This window comes from Corvus hawaiiensis, chromosome 2 (assembly GCF_020740725.1).
Source record: "Corvus hawaiiensis isolate bCorHaw1 chromosome 2, bCorHaw1.pri.cur, whole genome shotgun sequence".
Taxonomy (NCBI): Eukaryota; Metazoa; Chordata; class Aves; order Passeriformes; family Corvidae; genus Corvus; species Corvus hawaiiensis.
In genome coordinates this window covers 82,157,737-82,175,701 of record NC_063214.1, presented here as the reverse complement: position 1 = coordinate 82,175,701, position 17,965 = coordinate 82,157,737, and the positions used below count along the sequence as shown (strand labels likewise).

Below are 17,965 nucleotides of genomic sequence, written 5' to 3'. Positions count from 1 at the left end.
ATTAAATTATTCTGCTAGCTGTGTGTTCTCTCATTAAAAATGCATAAAGATCAGATAATTGCAGCACATAATATCAACCTTGTTTTCCTTGTTTTCATGTACAGGTTCTGTTTTGCTGCCAAGACAAAGACCTGGAAAGGGCAGCTTTCTACAATAAACTACAATATGAAAAATTCCCCTGGCTTTCATTGAAGAGGACAAGGAATCACAGCGCAGCCAAAAACACCCATACTTTTATAACAGGGTAAAATACTGTAATCTCATATACTCCTACAAATCTAAAACAGGCAGTCTTGGCTTTAATTAAAGCTTCCGATAGGGAATTATTTAGATCAGCCAGTCTAATTCACCTAAATCTTCAAACATAGCTGCTATAAACTTCACAGATTTCCAGGGTGACTCCTTCTCCTTCTTAAAGCTAGGCTGCACTTCCAGACAACAACCCAGCTAAAAATCCAATTAGGGTAGCAGCACTTCTGAAACACACTGACCTATTTCTTTTTTTACTTGTTTTAATATGCATATACTCATGTTCTATTTCTGAAGAGAGCTATTTACACTGGAAATTAATACCCTTTGAAAACAAGTTACCGTAAAATCCACCTATTTTGCCCAAACAGCATCTATTCACGGGGGAAACAGTGTTTCCCTGACTCCCCCAAGCAACACATACAGTATGCAGTATACTGCAGCAAACTCTTGAAACATTCGATAAAAGACAACAATCCTCCTACCTTGTTTAGCCCTGTCTATTCGACACATTCCCAACGTGAACAGGAACATCTGATATAAACAAACAGCCATATCTTTCCCATCGCATCATGGTAACTAATTCTCACACGAAATGATGAGCAGCCTGTAATGTTTTGGCTTTTTTTCTCAGAAAGCCTCGTGACTTATCTGGGGATTTTTCCTCAGATGATGAAGCAAAGACACAGCCTAAACTCTGTTGCTGAAAGACTGCAGCCCTTCCTTCTCACAGAGCCCTCCCAGCATAAGGCAGCCAATCACACCCAGCTTCGTCAACCCTACTGCTCTTAAACTGATCCTAACGGGATGATTGACACAGCAACACAGCACTTCTAATGTGTAAAAACAATGCATCCATACCGATGAACCAGGAATTTCCCTCGCACAGGGATGAGGAGTTTTACTGCTGAGGTAAAGTGATAGCTCCATGAAATAACATACGCAGCAAAAGCAAACAACTCCTTTTCCCACCACTGCAACAGCAGCTACACCATTTCTTGCACAAGGATTTTCAAAGCTTTTGCTAATTGTAAACGCGTGCACAAACAACATTTCTGAAACTGCAAAACTGCAGTGATGCCATTTGTTTGTAAAGGTGAGACATGCACCATATTAAATCAAACCATCTATCTTTTATTTTAACATGCAGCCAAAACACACTCCGATTCAGGCAGTAATACTCTCATTTTAACACTGCATAATCTTATGAGCAGTGTCTGCATTTAACAGCAATACAACCATAACATCTTTTTGATTATTTCAGACTGGTTGTTAGAGACTGCAGGTATGGGATGCCTCTCAAAGAAAACACAATGGTGTTTTAATTCATATCCATGGCAGACAAATCCCATCAGCAGCACCTAAACTGGAAGTTCATGCAATTAGCTTGCAACTGATGTTCATTTGTATCAAGGTTCTGGCATAAGGACTACGTACGATACCAGTTGCCATTTTCAAGTCAGGCTGTGGCCAGCTCAACATGCTTGGTACATAAGGTCTGCTGTCAACCAGTTTTCCTATTAATTTTTCTAAAGTTTTAAAACATGAGAACAAAGCAGCCGAGGATTATTAAACAAGAGTTGCAATTAAGAAAAATACAAAAAGGAGCTTAAACTGAAAGTCAATCTTTATCCAAAAAGGGATAAAGACTGCAGTGCAACAATACTTTCGGCAGCAGTTTAGGCAATTCAAGCCATTACACAAAAAATGTGTAAAATGTGTTTAAAATGCCACTAAAAGTTTAGAAATATGAATAGACAAGAGGAAAACAAAGCTCTCATTCACTGGCAGCTCTGTCCCAAGGCCCCATTGTTTCCTGTGGACTATTTTGCATATTATAAACACAGCTTCCCAAAAATCCATTATTCCTCTATCCAGCAAGCAGCAACTCTCCTTTGGGCTCCACCATCTCCCACACAATTTGTGAAAACCCTTCCCTTCCAGGCATGGCTGTAATGTGTTCCTGCCAAAGAAGGCTCCAGAAGGCCAGCCAACCCTTACTTTCTGTTCAGTCATTCTTCTCTATTCTGCCCTATATAAAAAAAAAACCAAACCCAAAACAACCCTCCTCAAAAAACACAAACAGTTGATTCTGGTGGGTTCGAGAGACCCCGAGGACAGGGGTGGTAACTCCACCCGTTATTAAGATGGCTTGGTGCATCTCACCAGGATTTTCCACATTCTTTTGACTTTGCCAAACTTGAGCTGCCCTTGTTAAAAATTTTCCATGCTGGACATCTGCTGCAAGATTTATTGACTTTTCTGCCAAAACAGTCTGCCTAGTTCTGAGATAGCCTAGACAAAAACATGTTGCTTTGCCATCCTTGTAACTCACGGGGGAACTCTGGCTCCTCTGCCCATGTTGGGGTAGCCTTGAAATTTGGTAAAGTGCTGATCCCTTGCTCTTTTGATACTGTTTTTGAGAGTTTCTTTAATAGATCAAGGCTAGGCTTTTTTGCTATGCATATGAAAATATTTTCCTATTTGACAAAGATTTAAAACCTGCTAATATTCAGCTGACTCACAGCATCTTTTTAATTTTTATTTCTGATCCCTACAGTGCAAATCTCAGAAACTGTTCTGCAGTGAGCATCCAATTCCTTCAGCCATCAGTCCTTATGCGGCTGGAAATGCACCAGCCCCACAGTGCGACTCAGCATGTAATGGGCTCAGGTTACAGGAGATTAGCAGGATTTCCCCTGTAACTGCTGCTCCCATCTGCCAGAGACCAGACATTGGAGCTGACAGCAGGAAGACAACCTCGCCTGTTGCTCTCATGACCCTTGGGCTGGTGTCCCACGGACGTGCGTGAGACAAGCCCTCGAGAGTGCACTGCAGAGGGGCTGTCAGAAAGGTCAGGTGGGCCAACACATGGCATGAGGCTGGGCAGAAGAGGGAGAGCGATGAGAGGGAAAGGGAGGAAGAGATGCAAGAGCCAGAGCCTGGCTGGTCTAGTCGAGCAGGTTACAACACAGAAGAAGATGGTGCCCCTGCCAGACAAGGGAGAATAAGCAGCACAGGCAGCACCAGTCACCAAGAGCCAGCCCCTCTCCACAAAGCACATGCACATTCATACCACAACACCTGCCGAGAGCTTCTGTGGCCCATTAGTCTGCTCCACAACAGGGAGGAAACTTGCAAGTTACCTCAACCCTTCCCTGCCACAAACCCAAGACAAGTCACTAACACAACCCCTGAAAAGGCACCGGCTCAGCACTGCCTGCACAACCCGATTTCAAGTGCCATTGCTCCACAGTGCACACACCGGCCTTGAACCACTGCAGAGCTTTAACAGCAGTCAAACGGGGCTGGGGGGCTTCCAGATGGCATTCCTAGGACTCTTGAATCACAAACACAAAACTAGTAGCCACACACCCACCCAGATCCTCATGTGGGTTATTATGTTATAGGTCCTCCCCTGCCAAAGGATCAGAACACCCCCAACTCAATGGGGTGTGCTGAAAATATATCACATCCCATTTGTGAACCCTTTAGCTAAGACCCATCAAAAAGTTCAAGACAAAATATACACTCTTTCTCAAAAATGGCACCTGAGTAGTACATATAGTAAGGCATGACTTCATGGACTGCAAAAAAAGAGATTTTTAAAATTAATTGCTCTGTACATTGAGGAGTAAGTAGTTCTCAAATAGAAATGTGCCCATATACCCATTGATTTTTCACATCAGTTAAGAAAAAGGCCAGAATGTCAATTTTCAGTCTGATTTATACAACCATATTATATATTTAACTGTAAAACAACATAATCTTAGAGAAGCTGAGAAATTCAGGTGTCAAACTCAACAAAGAATAACAAAGGTAAATTCCAACTCAGAAAATGCCATCTGCTCTGATTGATATGCTCCTGTTATTAATGAATCAAGGGAAAAATGCTTCTAACAGTGACTATTACACACAATTTTCTGAATGGTCCTGATATAACTTTTGGAGAAAAGTGGACTACTTTGGAAGTAATAAAGGGAGAAGAACTGAAAAATGCAAAACCCACACAGTTGTTTTCCCTTCCTTACTCTCAAATCACAGCAATTAGGTCTATTTCCAGAAACAACAAAACTTCGCAATTTAAAGGGAGTTTTGCAAGAAGGGTGGAACATATGTAACACCAGCACTGAAGTCACCAAGCAATTTGTGACACTCTGCAGCAGAGAGACGATTTTGAGCTATGCCTAGATGACCTATGGCAACACTGACATTTTGATAAGTTTGGCAATGACAAAAAGAACTGCAAAACTATTTCCTGTGTCAGTAATAGACTCTTCCCTTAGTAACTTCCCACAACTGTTACTACGAGCAAAATTCAGCTTTGGTAGCTATGGTCTGAATGACAGCATAAAGAAAAGTCAAAGCAGCTGCCAAGATTTTAAAACTAGGCACTCATGCATAATACCACTGATGCCAGCTTTTGCAAAATACCTCAATCTCTATATTGGGGCTGAAGTGATGGTGGAAATCTTTATTAAGTTAAAAATTTAAAGAGTAATATCAAAATTCCAAGTTACTAACTGGGAACAGGTTCTGAAAGGACAGGTCTGGTTTTTGTTTTAAAAATAGGCTTATTGCAAGAACTTTAAGTCTGGCTTTTCAACTGTTTTAGCTTCCCACCGCCCAGACATCCCAACATCTCCCTAACCTAGGAAAACTGGAGATTGTCTGCGGACAGACAGGAAAACAGATTATTCTATTTTCATCATATATGCTGAGAAAAATATAAAATGAAAACACTCCACAGAAGCAAGCACATATTTAAGTTACATGTTAGGAATCAATCTTACCAAAATTAAGGTGGCTTCTGGAGGCCTTCCAAATGCTCCTTCTCCTTCCACTGCTTGCACAAGGAGTTTAAGCCATGTCTAAATTGTGAGATCCAAACACATGGGTTCAGGCACACATCCAGCCTGCATCCTGACTTTATTTTAGGATGACACCAATTCCCCATCGGGATGAAAACTAAGTACATGTGCACCATTCCTCTAGAGGGTGGTTCCAGTTGGGAAGGATGATGAAGGCATCAGCCAGAAGAGAACTGCAGTTCACTCCAACCAGGCTTTTGTAGCTGAATGTTTGAGACACATGCACCAGGTGCCATGGAGAGCTGAGCTGCCTCTGGATTGTAGCCTTATGCACTTAGCTTGAAATATATTTCACCAAATATAAACAACCACATTTCACTGAGTCACTCTACTCCCCCTCTCTCTTTATAGTCGCTGAAGAGAAATAGGCATTTGTGGGCTATGATTCATCCTATCCCAAAGTAGCTATTCTAAGAGATTTCATCATATCCTAAAAGCATCTGTGCTTCTGTATTGGTTACCTGAGATGGTCACCCTTAGGCTTCTTCTATCATGTCCTTCATTAAACATGTAGGAGATGAACTCTTACTACAGAAGAAGCCTTATTATGAACATAAATATTTAGATATTTTAGTTACATACACTGGAAAGCACCTTTGATTTTCAAATTCATTCAAATAACTAAAGACATTAGCATAGAGCTAAAGGACACCTGTATTTTGACAATGTACAGTTACAGCTTTGGTGTAAATCCTCAGCTTGCCATAAGCATGTTCCAGCTATGTTGCTATATAAGCTACATAAGCTTGTTCTCTAAGCTATGCTGAATATGTTCCAGGTTTTTTTTTTCCCCCGACTGAACAGCAATCTTTGCACTCACTCACGCTTTCCTCCTCTGAACAACTGATTGACACCAAGTTAACCTAAGAAGAGTTGAACTGGGATTCTCCTCTTGATTTTCTTCTTTGGAGGGTGGCATTTTTGGGGAGAGGGAAGGTTGGTAAAACAACCATTATCTTGCTGACTCTATAAGGCAGATACTATAAACTGGCAAAATAATAAGCTCAGTAAAATAAATTGGCAAACCACCTACATTGCCTTACTCTTAGAACACTGACTTATGCAAAAGTTTTTTCAGGGAAGTGATTGTGTTTTTCTTCATGACAGCTGAAAAAAAAGCTGTTTCCAGTTTTCTCATCTGAAATACCAAATCACAGAAGTATTATAACATTAAAATTTAAATTTTAATCATCCAAACCCAGATATCTACTTTCTTCTAGATGCCCTAGGGAATTTCTGTTGGCCTTCAGTAGCCATTGGTGGAAGGACTGGGTTACTGGTATGTCTTATATTTGCCAGCCCCATACAGACATCCCAGCTATAAAATTATCTAGTGCCGTTTATATGCCATATATTTAGATACCTGTAGTCATCCAAAAATGCAACCATTTCCTTCAAAATATTCCTATCAGAATAAGTCTTCCCAAATCTTCCAGCAGAATGTAAAAAGGTTACATACAAAACAGAAACCCTTTACCATCAGCTGCTGAACCCTACCAAAATATGTTTTATGAATCACAAGGAATCACAGGGTGAAAGTACAAGCACTATTTAAGCCAGCCACATATATCATAAATTCAAGATAAATCTCTCTCTGCTTACTGACTTCATGTCCCTCTAGTTTGTACAATCTCTACCACAGCCAGGGACTTACTTAATGGAAGCCTCACAAGTCTCTGACTTCGGCTGAAATAAACACCAAATGCTTAAGCCTTCATAGAAATGTATTTTGAATCCATGTGGTTAGGAAGAATACTTCCCAAATGTGTCAAATTAAGAAGAAAGCAAGTGCTGTACCTTTATGTCTTTAATACTCAATTGGAAACAATGTGAAGGCGTAATCCAGCACTACCCACTGGTGCATAAATCATCTTTAATGAGACCCCCATGTACTGGGAAGTTCTTCCATTGCTGATAAAAACATGCTCCTTCCTCCTCAGACCCCTCCATGACTAATTTCCTCCATACCCATTGTTCTGGCCTCAGATTTGGAGTAGTTCCTATTCAAACCCACAACAGGAGGAAACCATTTGATAAATCACCTTTTCATAAAACCTACTAACCTCAGCCACAAAGTCATGTGGGCATAGGAAAACCCTCGTGTTTCAAGGAGCATAGTGGAGGATGCACATACTAAACTTCTGCCCCTTATCTTGGGGATTTCCAAGCTGCTGGGAAGACAGGAGCAAGATTTGTCCTCCAAGAAGTTCCTAAATGACCAAAACTAATACTTCATGTGACTATACGAGAGATGTATTCCAAGTAAGTTTTCTGCATGTAAACCTAGTATTTTTGAAATCTACTAAGACTCAGTTATCAGCCTCAAATATATTTGAAATCCTGCATATATTCAAGCAATGGCTCAAAAGAATATATCTTCGAACAAGTGATGTAATGAGAACTCTCTAATTATCCTTTAAATCAAAAGCTCTATTTTATTACTCCATTATAAATCCAAAGGGAAAAAATGCCACTGAAACTAAGCTACATTATGAATTTTCCCATCTTCAATTAGCACAAAAATAATTCAAAATAACTTGCTCTTTCTAATTCATTAAAATTAATACTGTTTTTGCACACTACTGCAATACAGGTGTAAAACAACCCATCGCTATTTAACAGGTGATGCTACCTCCCATTTCCCTACAAGCTGCCTCTTAACAGCCTGAGAATGTAGGGTAGATGCTCAGGGGCATGCAGCAAAATCAGCAAGCAATCTCCACTGTAAGCAGAGAAACTAGGCTCCAGGAAACTTCACAGAAAATGAAAGCCAATTGGATAATTTTTGTTTTTTAAAATCAGTAAGAGCAGCATTCAATCCCTCAGCCTTTTACAGCAATTAATAACCCACACATGTAAGAGCAGAAGACTCTATATAATTAAAAAAGCATTACTTTGGCAAGAAGAGAGGGCCTAGAGTATGTAAGTACAGGGTTTTATTTCTTTCTGTGAAGTATGGATGACAGGTAGGAGAAAGCTATGCCAAGTGAACTGTTGGCAAGCAACTAGTCTTTTGGTTAACAGGCAGCTCTGTTTTGTGAAGTCTATGAGTTTGTGTTCACTTAGGCAAGCTTTTCTTTAAACATCAGATTTAGATGCATTCAGACATGAGTTTTGCACCAAATTTCCATTTGCACCTCAAAAGAGGTTGCTTTGTTTCAGCTTGTTTTCTGATTACTGTGAAGTGTCAGGAACACTTTGTTGTATAATGCTTTTAAACTTTACATGTGGATCTTTGCCTAATTACTCTGCCACATAATACTATATACATGAACATGAACCTTCATTTTTCCCAAATGCCATGCAACAGAAACCAAGAAATAAGTAGCTGTAAACACAAAGAGAAACAAGAATTGTTTTCACACAGAAAAAAGTAAGCAAACAAGTATGAGTAATGCAGGGCAAGAAACAAGGTCCTCTAGCAGAAGCACTGTGTGGGATAAAATGGCATCCAAAAGCACGACCTCTGAAAACAGCATGTTTCAAGTAGCACATGTCAATATTTAATCCCACCACCAGAAAAATGAAGTAAATTACAGAAAGAATGCCTCAAAAATCAAAATGCATACAGGACTTCATTCACCAGAGATCCAAAGATGGAATGGAGAGTTTATTTGTAGGGAAATGTCTGTAAGGGGATAGCATCCAGCTTTCTAACACAGATACTTCACCTATTCTGTATTTTTGTACAACTGTCCTCTTCCTCTCTCTCTCTCAAAAAAAACCTGTTATAAATTGACAAAACCATTCATTTGGCTGTTCCCCCTCATATCAGCTCTAAAAAGGATAAAATACGACCACTAATACATATTAGTGGAGCCAAAATAAGATTAGAAGATATCCTGTCTGCTACCTTTGGCTTACTTAAAGGTAGTACTACTAAGCAAAGGGGTCTGTAGAGAAAAAGTACAAGATGAAGATTACACAGATCTTTTGCTGTGGGGTGTATAGTCTTATGAACTTAAGATTTTAAGCTAAATTTCACTGCAGACCACCTGTCCTTTTGGCAACTACAATGCCGCTTCATTCCCCGAAGCTATCTTCAGCAGACCCATGAGGAGAGGTTTGCCTGTTTGGGCAGGATTGTATTCACCATCAAAGAGTTCTGTCCCTTCCTTCAGGGACAGGTGAGAGCAAAAGAAACCTGTTGATAAAAATACTCTTCTGATCCTCAGGTCATAAATACTTAGGTTAACAAAACTAATCTCAGTATAGTACTGAAACATTACTGTATGAACTACAAAAGCTGTACTGAGGTCATTAAAGTAAGTTTACCACCACGCATCCCTCAGTAGCTGGTCAGCTCAGTCCAAAGTTGTCTAAAAATTCCTTCACTTGAGAAGCAGGGGAGGAATTCTCCTAGAAAACTTGATTGTAAGAAACCTCAGGGGGTTTCTTACCTAGTGCAGCTTCTGACTCAAAAGAAAACTATCATCAAAAGCAGACTGGGTCAGCATGGCTTTGCCTTGGTGAGTCCTGCGAAGCTCAGAGGGCAGATACTTGCTCCTCTGAATGACCTGCCAGTGTGCTGCACTACTCTCCTAGTAACAAGATTTTCCCAACATCCAACCTGAATCTCCAAAGAAACAATTGGTTGTCACTGTCCCTTGAGTCACCTGGCACTACCAAGTAGAGTTTGGTCCTATTATTTTCATAATCATCCTCCCGTAGCCGTAACAGCTACTGGACTGTCCCTTGCCTACTTTTCATCCAAGCAAATAAGCCCAGCTCCCTCAACCTAGACCCCTACTCATAAAAGTAACTTTTCACTGGAACTAGACATGGCAGTAGGACTTCATCTGAGCTAGAAGTACCACCTTGACAAAAGCCATGACCACATGCTCAATTCACACTGGATGAACTAGAGAGGCTTCTAGTTTTCGCTTCCCTTTACTACTGGCAGCATATACAAGGGACTATCACTCAGATGTTTTGCATTTGCTTTTTTTGATTCCTCTTTGTACTGCTGACAGAAGGGATATGTTAAAAGCTCTGCATCCTGCACAGAAATGTCCACGGAATTTCAGACCTTTCTACTTCAGCACTCTCAGATATTTTGCGTATTGAATGCACTTCTATTTTATAAAGGTATCTATGATCAAGCCACCTAACAATAAAAAATGAAGTTACCAGTGCTTATTTTCTATAGGAGTTCCTTATAGGTCCTTTAAAAACCCCCAAATTTTATACAGCTTTTTCCAATTACGGCCATCTCCAAAGACTTCTTTTTGAGACAATGTAACTTCAAGAGTGCTGGCAGCTAAAAAAAAAAAAAAAAAAAAAAAGCAAGCCAAAAAATCTAACCTTTATGGATATCCCATTCATTCTGCTCCTTTTTTCAGTCTATTATGCAGAAATCAACAAATAACTAAGAACCCACTGACAAAATCTTGCTGGAGTAAGCAAAGTGGAACTACAGCAGTTTCAATTATTCCTCCTGTTTAGAAAATTCATTATCTCAATCCTAGAAGCCTCTGCACAGTTCTGTACTAATGACACATTCCCCCATCCCAGTTTGTTTCCAGCAGCAGACTCCACCAGGGACTCAGCAGCAGCAGGGATGAGCTCTAGCAGGTTTGGAAGTGCTCATACCACGTAAGAAAAAACACGTCAACTATCTCTGAAATTTGTAAAGAAGAATGAGGTAAGCTTTCTAGAAAGCAAGAACAGTGCTGTAGTAATCCTCCTGTCAGCCCCAGGGCCATTGCCACAATTCAGATGACCAAACTCCTCTGCAGCTTCGTGAGGGAGGAGTATTGAGATCCACCCAGCTCTGGCCTCCAGTTATTGCCACACCATTACTCAAGTGGCCTCTTTACAGCTCAGGAAGTGGACAGATTTTTTTCTCCCTTCCTCTAATTCACAACAGCAAGGACAGGTTATTTAAAAAAAAATAAAAAAAGACTGCCTGAAACCACCAACACCATCTTCTGATGGAATGTGCCTCAACATTACCCTGCCCTCATCCTTCCTGTCCACACTCACCACGGCTCCCACAGGAGGCATATCCAGGTCTAACCATTCCCGGATTCAACAGCTTGTGCCTCCAAGACGAATCACGTGCCTCTCCTGTGGGACCCAGCAGTCCGAATGACGTGGCACACTTCATCTGCCATAGTATAAACTGGACCAGGTTTTCCACGGAATTAGAGGGAAAGAACCAGACAAATCAGATACTTTCTGGTAGCTGCAAGTAGCAGGAGACATACACTCCACCACAAACAGGAAGCAAAGAGCACAAAGCATTATGAAATTAAGTGAATGAACTGAGTAATGTAAGACCTACCTCTAACTGCCAACAGGCAATACACAATCCCGAGAGTGAAATACATGATATACATTGCATCACCCAAAGCTCTCTAGATGAGATATAAAACCCACATCTTTTTTCCCTGCTCCTCATGATCCAAGACAAGCAGACAGAAGCACTGTGCTCACCTGTTCTGCAAATGTGAAATCTAAGGTGCTTATATTAACGCACCTTTATTAGATTTCATTAACCTGAAAAGCCAAAGCTAACATTTATTTACTCAAAGACTACAATAAACAAACAGCTTTAGGAAGGCTACCATTAATATCTTGCAATGGAAGGTAGCAAAATGCCCTAGAATTATGAATCTTGAGAATTTCAGCAGACACTTTGACAAGGTTGAACGTGATAAAATCCCCAAACCTTATCACCTTGTGTTTTTTAAGAAAAGCCAGTTTCCTCATAGTCCTCTTGGCACCTTCACAGATCACGCCTGGTCCAGCCTGCAAAGCTGACCATATTTTTGACCTAACACTTGACAGAGAAGTTGAACATTATGGATATCACAACACTACTGCAGTTACCACTCGCCTCATTCAGGCAAGTAAAAGCATGGCCAGCTTCCCAGGAACCAGAGAAAGCCTCAGCAGAGTAAGGACTGAGAAACTCCAAAATCTTGCAGAGCTCATCAACAGCAGCAGGGCAAGGGCCTGAGGGCTCAGGGACCCACACATCAACAATGATCAAAACCACAGTCAACTCCTGACAAACACTGCTCCAGTAACATACCCAAAAATCACCCTGACATTATCAGTATCTCACCATACACACAGGACAGAAATTCCCAAATGGAGAATAGCAAATAAATGCTGAAATAACTAATGCATCAAAGCCTATGCTAAGGCTTTCCATTCTCAAGGCCTATGACAACCATACAGACATGCTGCACAGCAAGGAAATACTCCACTTTGTGAAAACCTTGCACACACTTGGAAAGCGCTCTCAGTAAACAAAACTGCACCTCGCACATATCCACCAACAGCCAGCTTACACAGCTCAAGCCAAGCCCATTTAGACATTACTTAATCTTAAAACAGAGTCTGAGACCTGTGAATTCAACCATACTCCTTCCAGCCTGAAATCATTAACAAAATACTTGGAAGTCTTCTTCCTCCTTGAAAAAGTAGCAGTCCTACCATTGCTGAAGAAACTCATTGTGGATATATTGTCCTGAGCAACCACTGGTTAGTACCAAACCTTCCATTCCAGAAAAAGATAAGCAACAAAGCCAATTATTGGCTCACTTCAATAACCCTAACGCTACAGACCAGAGACATCAAATGAAAGGACATCCTAAAGAAAGGACACAGATCTTCCCATACTTCAAATTTTCTCTTTTTAGAGGAAGTATGGGCTGATATATACCCAACCTCACAGACCTCCTTTTTGATACCATCAGGAATGAAATATTTGTCTCACCAGGGAGGATACCTCAAAAGGGCCCACAAAAATATTATGAATAGTCTGGGTCCTTCCAGGATAAACTAGGGGCAATGGAGAAAGGCAGCAGTGGAAAGCTGCTTCCACATTACTTGTTCCTTCCCCTACAGAGACCTACAAAACTCAATTGCCTATACACTACTTTCTAACTTCAGTGTCAAACCACTAGGTCAATTAGCCAGCAACAGTCTCAAATTTTCCCATTGTGAAGACACAACAGACCTGTTTAATCTTCAGCAAAAACAACTGCAGCACCATCCAAAGAAGGAGGAATAGCTGAAATTAAAAGTAAACCTGGAATTCAGTGGAGAGCAGAGAAAAGCACTGTCAAGAGTTTGCAGCCACAGACAGACCCTAGGTTTGTTGCTTTAAGATACATGATCCCAGCTCATCATAGGTCAGAAGTATTTCTGGCCTTTACACTGACATTATACTTTCATACTGAAATGCTACTCAATAACAGCATTGCTGCCTCAGCTCTCTCTAGGCAAAGAGTCATCTGTGTCCCCAGTGCACTCTGGACAGCCCATGAAGCCTTCCAATCTACGAAATTTGATTACTCCAGAATGTGTTATGTCCTTCCCTGGTAACACAGTGTCATACCATCATCCTCCCATCTTCCAGGCTGCATCCTCACAGTGCTCAAACATCTACCCACTATCTTACAGCTCCCTGTATCTTACGGCCCCGGCCCTGGGCAGCAACAGGGCTACTTTGGCCTCCGCAGAGGAACAGCCCCTGACAGTCATCACTGCCATCAGTCACCCAATGTGAGCTCAACATGTTGGCATGCAGCTGCAAGGCAAGATAAACTGTTGAGTTCTTCAGCACTTTAAGATTTTTGAAGAGGTCTACTCTTTCTTCATACCTGTAGTTGATTGAACCATATATTTTTATTCCGAAGTTAGTTGAGTGTTTTGATACTGTGTTTCTCTAAAGCCTTAAGCCAGTAGATTGTGTCAAACACATTTACCACAAATAATCCAACCACGGTGATCAAGACAGCAAAATGCACAGGGAAAGAAAGTATCAGCAGTAGAAAAGAAAGAGATTGTTTTTGTTTTTAAAGGTTTATTCACGAGAAACAAGCAACTTGAAACTGAAAAGCATTTTTTATTAACACTCTGTCTTGACTTTCACTTCAATGACATTTTAATGAACACTTTCTAAGTAGCTCTACTTGCAAATGAACGTGGGAGAATATTGAAGAAAGGTAATGGGAGGGGAAAAAAATAATCCATCAGTCATTTTATTTCTTAGATGCCTCTGAGAAAATAAATAATAATTCATCAGGGGAAAAGTGATCCAGCAAAGATTCGACTGTTAAAAGACATCTGGAAAGGAATAATAAGTAGACTGGAAGAGTCTGAGTTATGATAGAGGGCTATGAAGAAAGATACAGTGTGATTGGGAAGCCAATTAGGTGACTTTGTAATTCTTCAAAGATGAAGGGAGCGTGTTCCCATCTGTCCTGAGTACTTCAGCCACAGACAGCTAACAATAAACTGTCAGAAAAAAATTTATAGAAGAGCAGTAAATGTGATTGTAGGACTGGCTGGAGCCATGAGAGGCGAGATTTCTACCCTGGTAACTGACAGCATGAAAATACCTTCTTTGATAACAAGTTTAATGTGGTTCATAGTTCTTTATTTCTATTTTTATTGCCAAATTCAACCAAATTCAGAAACCTTTGAGTAGAACTACAGTAAGACCTGTGAGGGCCTATTAAAAGGGGAGGGAGGAGTGAAGGCAATATAAACAAACAAACTGTTCATTCACCTAGCATGGGATGAGTTTCAGCGAGAACATGCCAAATCTAAATAAATTAGGCTATATAATTCTACTTGGCAGCATAAGGAGTAAAATAATCATGTAGTGTTGCTGAGATTCCAAGAGCTACCCAGAGGATGCAAAAAATCTAACACCATGAGGCAGCAATGGGAATACCAATTTAATACACTTTTTCTTTCTTCCTGCTATAAATCAGGACAAAAAGTTAACAGAACTTTTTCCAGTGTCCTGTAACCAAGCTTTTAACCCAAGGAAAAGCAAGACTAAGAAGGTTTCCCAAACGGCAGTCACATGCCACTGGTGGCAGAATTCATGTACTACTTTTGCTATGGTCGGTATACCACAGTTTAAGAATCCCTAGGTTAGGAGAAAAAGCAGTCTGTTTAGTACTGCACAGTACAATTCTAGAGACTCTGCAACCAGCAGAGAAACTGCAGAGCATCTGGAGTATCAGAGATGAAAATTTCACCCACCAAGTGTTAGCAGCAAGTAGACTTTATTTTTAATCTTCTTATGACAACTGTTATTCTATAAAAGCCAAATTTAAGAAAATGATGCTCAGATGAAGATTTCAGCACCACAATCCCAAACATACGAATTCCAAAGACGAGAGATTTTCGCAGGTTTGCTGTTGACTAAACCCAGGCCATTTCTTCAGAGGGCCATAAATAATAGAGGAGATAAGTTTCAGAGGGGAAAGTATGTTGAAGTGACACATGCTGTGTCATCCACCCACCTATCTGCACAATGCAGATAGGTACCACTCCTGTGGTGACAGCAGGGATACCACAACAAAACAGCCCATTTCTTCAGCTGCAGGAAAACAGGCACCATCCTGCAGGCTACCTTGCACGGACAGACAGACAGACCCTTACGCTGTACAAATCACCAGGGTGGCCCACTGCTGTTCCGAATTTCACTGACATGTAGATGAGCCATAGCATGTGCCTGCAACTATGGCAAGCGCCAAAGACTGGTGTGCCCCAACTGGGAGCTCCAGCCTGTGGCAGAACTTCTGTGCCTATGATCTCAAATGAGCAACACTGGAGCTGGCACCCCACCACCACCTTACCACTGGAGAGAGAAACCACAGAGCTGGCTCTATCCAGGGGTTCACGGATCCTCTAAAAGCATGAGGTTGACACTGCACAAAAGGGCCTTGTCCACAGTGGGAAAAATTACATCCCTTCCAGCAGCAGTATCAACTGTACTCGATGAATGCAAATAGTATTAGTGCCAAATACAAGCTACAAATTGACATAATTGATGCTGGAGCAACTATTTTTTTTTTTACTTTAAACATACTCAGAAACTGTATGAAAGACGCTTTCCACTAGTCCTTGAAAGTAACTTTAGAGCATTTCCCAGAAGAGTTGAAACATGTATTTAGCCCTAAAGCTTACCGCAGGTACCTTTTTCATTTGCACAGTGTGGTATGTACACACACGAAGGGAAAATAGAGGACAGATGGCTAAATCTATGTATACTTACCAAGGTACGAATACCACGTTAAAATCAAAAGCACTAGGCCAAGTCACATGTTTAAAATTAATTACACTTCCGCTACTACCTACAAGTCCACACTGCTTTAAAAATCTACAAGTCTGAACAAGATACGTCAGTGTGACACGATCACTTAAGTACATTAATCCCACATGGATATCCTCTGCAGCTGAATTAAAGGCACACAAGTTGTTCCCTGCTACTGTTCAAATACATATTCAGCCACATTACTGCTGTCTGTTTCGCTCCCAGCAGAAATGTAAATATGCCCAAAAGAAACAGAAAACAAAACATCTGGAAACAGAAGCCTATAGGCAATGTTCTCATAGTTCAAAAAATACGCGTGCATATTCTGTGTATGTGTAGACAAATACATATGTACGTACATGGAATAAATATATAGGGTTTCCACGCAAAACCAGCAGTAAGAAAAACATTTAATTTCAGACAGTTTTTCCCCCTCTGTCACGCTCACCTTCACGGGTGGCAGTCCCGTATCGTGTCCCCCCCACGAACCTGCCCAGCGCTATTCCCCGCTGGCTGCAGCGAGCCCCCGGCGCAGGGATGAAGCAGGCGGGCATGGAGCGGGGAGGGAGGATTTGGAGGAAGCCGCTGGGGCGGCCACGGCCCCACGGGGCCCTTTCCCTTCCAGAAGTAACACAAAGTTATGACTCCCGCTCGCCGCTCTCCCCGCTCGCACGCCGTGCCAAATGCTGAGTTAACAAAACCATAAATCACCGCTGAACCAGACGCGACGGCCCGGCAGCAGCGCCCGCCGCCTCCCGCCCCGTCCCACGCCGCGGCGGCTCCCCCAGGGAAGAGAAGGGGAGGCGAGCAGCGGGGGCAGCGGGCACCCGAACCGGCGCGGGGCTCGGGGCGCCTTCCCGCGCCCTTGGCGGCGGCAGCAAGAGGGACCGGGGGTCCAGGTGCGGCGGGACGGGCAGCAGCGGCAGCTCCCCGCGCAGGGAGGCGCCGCGGGCCGCCGCGGCCGCCAGGCTCCCCCGGGGCCGGCGGCACCGCTGCCGCGACTCCTCCCCGGGGCGCCGGGCAAGCCGAAGTCCCGCCGCCGCCGCGCACCGGCCGCGTCCCCGCGCGGCCCGGCCCCGCGGCGAGAGGACACGGGCTGTCCCCGCGCTGTGGCCCCGCAACCACTCCGGAGCGGGGGTGGGCTGGCGGCGGCGCGGGGGGAACTGGCGGCGGCGCGGGCGGCTGCCTTACCTCGGAGCGGAGCGCGGAGCGGGGGGACACCCGCTTCTCCCAGCCGGGCGGAGGTGGCTCCGCGCAGCAGCGGCTTGTCACCTCTCCCGCCGCGACCGCGACGGCGGCGGCTCCTCGCGTAGGGGCGGTCCGGCCCCTCCCTACCGGGGCCGAGCGCCGCTCGCACCGCCCCGGGGCCGGGCCCGCCCGCCGCAGCCCGCGCCGTCCGGCCGCCGCCGGGGCCGGGGAAGGGGCAGCGGCAGCGCGGGGGCCGGGGCTCCCGCGGGGTGCGGGCCGGCCCGCAGTGTTTTGCCCCGAGCCCGGCCCGCCTCGGGGACGGGCCCGAGCGTTTCCTCCGCGAAACAACGGGGGCAGCGGCGGGCGGGCGGTGCTGCAGAGCGGCCAAAATCCTGGGTTTGCGTCGTGTTGCTCGGCTTCCTTTTGGCTGCTGGAGCTATGGCGTGTTACCGGTACCGTGGACGATTTTCTGGAGGAAACAAACGCGTGGCTTGGCTCTCAGGGTTCATTCTTCCCTCATTTTGACCCGAATTCGTGAGCAGTTTCTGTTCGTTTGAAGTGTCGTTCACAGGCAAAATGGGCTCTC

At 43.2% G+C, this 17,965-nt stretch overlaps 1 protein-coding gene across 10 annotated transcripts in view; it reads right to left on the bottom strand.

The window, feature by feature from the left end:
* The window catches only part of MBNL2 (muscleblind like splicing regulator 2), a 107,132-nt gene extending 89,616 nt beyond the window's left edge, over positions 1-17,516 (bottom strand). For 7 of the 10 annotated variants that reach the window (XM_048295802.1, XM_048295805.1, XM_048295807.1 and 4 more), the window contains exon 1: positions 735-959. The gene's annotated coding sequence lies outside the window, so the exon portion shown is untranslated. Of the gene's footprint in view, positions 1-734; positions 960-17,382 lie in introns of those variants that run through there. The other 3 variants (XM_048295813.1, XM_048295803.1, XM_048295809.1) reach the window with 3 other exon arrangements.
* Positions 17,517-17,965: the final 449 nt, after the last annotated feature.